The 7005-nt window shown below is 37.8% G+C and overlaps 1 pseudogene; it reads left to right on the top strand.

Moving 5' to 3' along the window:
• The first annotated feature begins 5972 nt into the window (after positions 1 to 5972).
• LOC102832100 overlaps positions 5973 to 7005 on the top strand; it is a 78212-nt pseudogene continuing 77179 nt past the window's right edge.

Genomic DNA, 7005 nt, shown 5'->3' with positions numbered 1-7005 from the left:
TTTTCTTTCCCAATAGCATTTCTATTAAGATTTCTTTCTAATTTGATTCTAAAATTAAGACTAAGCCCTACTACAAAGAAAATGGCCAGTCAGAAGTAAAGGGCAGCCATCACTTGTCTTTTTGAGGATTAAACAAGGTGTTTGTAGGAGTCCAGATTATGAAGATGTACAATTTGGAAGAAACAGTATTTTCACTGGAAAGCAATATGTTTTAGAGCTCTCTCAGATGCAAATAGTATATTGGGTGGTTTTCTTTTGTCCGCTTAATTTAAGAAAGCAAATATTATTTATGATGATATTGAAAATTATTGTGTTGCTTATTGATATTTAGTGTAATATTTTCATATGCAAAGTAAAATCAAGATTTGAAGCAAGTAACCATATAATTCAGGACAAGAAAAATCTTCTGCCTGAAAAAGCTAAATCACTGAAACGAATATATTTTTTCCTGGTATAAATTATCTACATTCTAAGAAATTATCTTATTTAATGTATATAGAAATAAGATAGGTCAAGTTTATAAACGTAGTACTCAGGAGTAATAGGTATCTTTAAAATTCTTATTTCTAAGAGAGAAGTCTTTTAAAACTTGCACAGTATACTCTGAGAAAATAGTTTTAAGAAATATCAAGTTAAAAACACGAATTTACTCATACACACACATGTATAAATACACACTGGTATTTGTATAAAGCTTCACATATATTATTTTCCTCCTCAAACTCTTGAGAATGTTACAGTATTCAGGACTTTTCTACCTCAATTATATGTGGAACATATTTGAATTAGTGTTCAGAGGAATGAACACACTGAGAACATCTTTGCACAGTTAAAGTCATTTGCATTTTACTTCAGCGGGCAGTGAAAAGGTGAGGGGATGCAACAGTGGTGGTAAATTTGAGAGCATTTTTATATAGGAGATCAGAAGAAACAATCAAATGATTATCACACAGAAATGCCAAGGTCAGAAAATGGGCAAATGCAGGCCATGTGAAGTTACCATTCCATAGATACCAACATCCTATGTGATCAGGCCAGTTCTCCTATTTCGAGTTTCATCCTATGTCTCCACCTCTGTGACTTCATCCAGTCATAATGCCCTTTTATTAGTTCTTTTCTGTACTCAGTGCTGTTTAATCTGTCCAATACTCTTCCTTACAATTCTGATCTTGATTTAAATGCTGTATCTCAATGCATACACAATCAATCTACAATACAGATTTCTCCTTGGCCCATAATATTTTCCTTCAAAGGACTCTGCTATTTCTCATTATAAAATATATAAAAAATTCTATTTACATATTCATATTTTCTTATTCCATGTCTCCCCTACTGGACTGTAAGCCCCTTGAGGAAAGAATTGAGCCATCAGTTTTAGTTAAATTGTATAACTTTACCAAGCACTCCATAAATGCGTGCTTGCCATGTAATTGGCCCTGTGATGAATAGCTGTTAAATTAGTAACTAGTTATTATTAATTAATCCTACCACACATTTGTCTAGGCCTGATCTAACAGAATAAAAACTCATAATTAATTTAATATAAACCTAGAAATTAATTCTAAATTAAGCTATGATCAGCTATCATGCTGTATGGTCACACAAATCCTGTGACACCAAATTAACCTTTTTTGAAAATATATTTTTTATTATGGAAGACATAGCTTAAAATAAACAATTATCTAAATGAACATTATGTGTTAACTACTGAGAATCACTCTTGTACCTGCTTTATTGTTGTATTCCTCAAAACAACTCTGTTCTCTGATTATTACCTTGATGGTTTCAGAGACCTGTAAAGGACAAAAAAATAAAAGGTTAGGGTTTGGTGTCTCACTTCTCTTACTAGAGTATCCCTAGCCAAAATATTTCATGCCCATCATTGCAAATTGCCCCTCATTGCAAACTTCACAACTCATTATCATAAGACCCATGAAATATACCTATCTCTTGTATCTATTTCTAAGCTCTGGTAGAGTAGTGGTTACGAATCGGGCTGTGAACGCAAGGTCAGCAGTTCGAGACTACCAGCTGTTCCGTGGGAGAAAGATGAGGCTTTCTGCTCCGGTAAAGATTTATAGCCTCGGAAACCCTGTACAGGGTCGCTATGAGTCAGAATCGACTCCACAGCACACAACAACAACAACAACATGCTTTATTCAGCTCACTGAGTCCTTGTAGAAGAAATAATACTGACATCTATGCTAGTAACTATTGTAAATTACATCGATCAGCTCACATATTCCTCATAATAACTGGGCAGGAAAGGGTTAGCTCAGCAGACCTCGATTGTTCAAACCCTGAAAACTCCAAAGAGAAAGCTAGTCTTTTGTCCGTCTGAACCCATAGAACAGTCTGAGTGTTTTTATATACCTGAGACCTTGGCAACACTGTACTTATGGTGAACAGCTGTGTATGTTTGTCTGAAGCCTTGAACCATACTGGAGCAGTTTAACCAGAAGATGTTAAGCTAAGAGGATGATTTGTGTTAACCCCTATTTTTGCATGCAGAGGCTGGGAATAAGGCAGAAGGCTAGAGTCTGAGTAACAGGAGGTCATCCATCAGGACACTAAGCGATTGACCTCAGTAAGAACCCTGGACACCAAGGTTCAGATGAGCATACCTGGTTGGCAACACTTTCTGTGTATCGTCACAAATTATTACTGGGGAAATTGAAAGAGCACTCAAGTGAGTGCATTGGAAGAAAACACTGTATACTTGTGCCTGGTATCTCTGACTTCACCCATGAGCTTTTTCTTTAGTTGACTTAAATTTGTATCTTTTCTCTGTAACAACTGTGGTTCTAACTGCGGCTTCGAGCCCTGTGAATAATTCCTTCTAGTAAACCGCTGAACCTTGGAATGGTTTTTGAGGCCCCTGACACAACTGGCAAAAGAAACAGCCAATATTTTTATGCACATTTTATAGAGAAATTGGCAAAAAAAAAAAAAAAAACCTCAACCAGTGTTCCACAGGTACTTCAAGCGCCAGAATTTGCATTTGAGTCCTTATGCATGTCATCACTATGGTATGTTGTTTATCAAAATTGTTATCATAAGCTATTTGATAAGTTTATCAATAAAACTGGAACCTGGTTCTTTTTACAAAATTGTTATGTTGTTGTTGTAGTTTTGTGTTATAGAGTTGCTTCTGACTCATTATTATTAGGTCTCATTGAGTCGGTTCCAATCAAAAACAATCCTATGTACAGCAGAATGAAATAACTGTAAGTCCTGTGCCATACTCACATTTACTGTTAGGCATCAGCCATTTGTTGCTGCCATTGTGTCAATCTATTTCATTGGGGGTCTCCCACCTTTTCGCTATTCTTCAACTTTACTAAGCATGATGTCCTTTCTCCACAGACTGGACCCTCCTGATTATATGCCCCAAGTATGCGAGATGAAGTCTGGCCATCTTGGCTTCTAGGGAACATTCTAGTTGTACTTCCTCCAACACAGACATGTTTGGTCCTTTAGCAGTACACGGTACTTTTAATATTCCTCTCCAACATCATAACTCAAATGCATCAATTCTTCTACGGTCTTTTTTACTCATTGTCCAACTTTCACATACATATTGAAAATAATCATGGCTTGGATCAGGTGTACCTTAAGTCCTCAAACTGACTTTTTCACTCTTCAACTTTTTAAAGAGATCTTTGAAAGCAGACTTGCCTAATACAATGCATCATTTGATTTCTAGACTACTGTTTCTGTGAGTGTTGATGATGTACCCAAGCAAAAATTAAGTCTATGACAACTTCAATGTCAAGTTGTTCTCCAAGGAGCTATCAAGGCAAGTGGTCAGGTCCCTTTATGGCAAACTCCCTTCCAAGACTGAAACTCAAATGAAATACATTAGCAGGCATGTGGTCCTGCTGCTGACCATGCTGGTCACTGATAAGGAGAAGTGGGGGAAAACCAGCAATGAAGTTGTGAACTAAGTCTGACCACATTCAACAGATTCCTGTAAACCTGGATTGAGACCTGGTTAACCAGCAGTATGATGAGACCTGGGGACTCCAGGTTCCCAGGGGCAGGGACATGGCCCCAGAGGACTAGAATGGAGTGTGAAGCATCCAGCTGATATGAAGTGAGGGGAGATGTACAAGAACACCCACACTTGCAGATAGTACCTATTTGACCTGACATCAATGGCTGGATGATTAGAACATGACTAGAGGAAGAAAGAGGAGGAGAAAAAAAAAAGAAAGAGTAACCCACTACAAGTGGATGCACTTGACATATGCTTGTGGATGCAGTATGACAAAAGAGTGGACAAATCTCTACATTGAGGATCATTCTCATCCCCTTGGTTGACAGGGATGGGGAACTTCAACATTGGCTACCCAAAATGGGGGATTAGAAAAGCAAGAAGTGACTGGTTTACAAGTTTTCAATAGGGAGCCTAGCTCCAGAGGATAAAGGGAAAGGTAGAACCTCCACTGAATTGATTCCAATCTATCTGGGTGGGGTTGATAAAAGATGAGGGAGAAAGGACTCCTGTGGTTCAATAGGGAATGATTGCTATCAGGTCTGACAGTGAGTGTTGGAAAGGTAAACGTAAATGTTTGGTAACAAAGGGAGGGGAGCAGCTGATTTTGTAGTCCAGGGGCAAAGACCCTGCAACCATCAAAGGAGAAAAGTGAAGTGCAAGACCCTATATGGGGAGGCAGTGACACTAGGGATGGAGGCAGAGATGATGACATGGACAGAAGGAGCAGCTGGGTATTCTGGACTCAGGGAGGGAGAGGGGCTGTGGGCTGGTGGCCAGGGTCAGGCATGTGGTGTATACCCTTTGGTTGTTTGATGATGCATGCAGGGGATTGTGATCATTGCAATGAAACAAAATATGATAGGATGAATGTAAAGATAATGTTCACCCATGTAAACCAACACATCATTCACAATAAAAACTTTAAAAAAAAAAGTTTATAGCAAAATGTTCACTGTAAAAATTAGAAGTTAAAGAAGTGCCCAGGCCATGCAAGGAGCCCTGATGAGTTAAGTGTCTGGCTGCTAATTACAAGTTCGGCAATTCAAACTCACTAGCTGCTCAGTGGAAGAAAGATAAGGCTGTTTGCTACCATAAAGATTTGCAGTCTTGGAAACTATAAGGAGCAATTCTAATATGTTCTATTGGGTAGCTATGAGTCAGAATAGGTTCAAGAGCAATGGGTTATTTTATTTAGTTGTTTGTTTTTCTATGTAGTTCAAATGATTCTTCAAGTTCTCAGATGTTTACTAAAAGTTTGGAGATTCCAGTTCACTCTTAGGTGCCTCAAAGAAATGCCTGGAGATGTTCTTCTGAAAAACAGCTGTTGAATGCTATGCAAAGTGCAATTATAGGCCAACACACATGGAGTCATTCCATATCTGGGATGCCATGTTTCAGAATTGCCTCAAAGGCAACTGGTTTTCATTTCATATGTGACTATTGCATAATATAACAGGTAAGATTCAGTCAAATCCCATCTTCATCACTCTTTGTATCACCATGAGCAAGTTACTGAATCTCTCTAAATCTATTTCTTCACTTATAAAATGGGACAATAGTATTAATATTGCCTATCTCAAAGTTTTCTTGCTATTTCAGTTAGTAATGAAAAAATTTACAGATTAACACAGTACCTATCATGTATTTAATGATTACAACTATAACACTCTTTAAATTATTACTAAATAAAAACAAAATCTGTGCTTACCCGAAAACCTAGTTAGCAGCCCACTGTTTCTCCAGAACCTTTAAAACTCTCTCCTATGCTTGGAAAATGCTCCACCTTACAAGTATACACATCACCAGGACAGAAGCCAGAAATCCATTTCTCTGTCTTCCTTGCAACTATGGTAAAACATTCAACCTAGGTTTTCTGATAAGTACCATAGTACAAGACTTTGTTTCAGAAGCATGTGCTACACATAATCCATTCTAGCTATTTATTTCAAGAGTTCTTAGTAATGACTACGGGATGGAGTGTAGCAGGAGGTTTGGTGGAGATTCTACAATTGACTCAGCATCTGCAGTGTTACCTGTACCAGCAGCAGTAACGGCAGATATTTTTCTGGAGCACAATCACTTGTATTTGGTTAGAATTGGGACCCATGGGTGAATGAACTCCAAGTTCTGAGTCTCTGTTCATTAAGACTTTAGTGGACACTAGACACTCTTGCCTTTGTGAACCCCATCTTCTATTTTATGCATGTATGTGAATATGCACATATATATATAATGTGACTAAAGTCCCGACTTAAGATATATTTGGGTAACAAGAAACTGCACTATGACCATCTGTTTTTTGTTTGTTTTGTACATCTTATTGTTAGTAATATGTACTATACAATGTTACAGCACATAATTTGCTGATGTTATCATTCTCAAATGTTTACTTGCAGATGTTCAATGTTATGATTTACTATTCAAACCACTGCCATATAGCAGGCTATAGCAGAAAAAAAAAAAGGACAAAAATTTAGAATTAAGTATTTAAGTTACATCAGAACTAACTTATCATGGAGTTCCTGGAATGGAACACCATCAAAAGTTGGGGACTATCTGTATATATATACATGTGTATAAGTGTATGCATATGCATGCCTGCATATGTATGTATATTAAAGACAACATATGTTTTAGCATACATATAACTACTTCTGAAAAATCAGTGATTGCACACCTTATGGATTACAATTCTACTATGATATATATTGTTGTTGTTTTTATGTGCCATCGAGTCAGTTCTGACCCACAATGACCTTGTATCCAGTTTCTGAGGAGCAGCTGGTGAGCTTGAACCACTGATATTGCAGTTCAAATGACTTTGCAGTTCGGTACATTAACGCACGGCACCACAAGAGCTGACTGGGCAATTGGTAGGTAGCGTAGTGGTTACGAATCGGGCTGCGAACCTTAGGGTCAGCGGTTCAAAACTACCAGCCGCTCCGCGGGAGAAAGATGAGGCTTTCTACTCCCGTAAAGATTTACACCCTCGGAAACCCTGTACA

The sequence above is a fragment of the Chrysochloris asiatica genome, unplaced genomic scaffold (genome assembly GCF_000296735.1).
Source record: "Chrysochloris asiatica unplaced genomic scaffold, ChrAsi1.0 scaffold00388, whole genome shotgun sequence".
NCBI classification, from domain to species: Eukaryota; Metazoa; Chordata; class Mammalia; order Afrosoricida; family Chrysochloridae; genus Chrysochloris; species Chrysochloris asiatica.
This window is presented reverse-complemented; position numbering and strand designations above follow the sequence as displayed.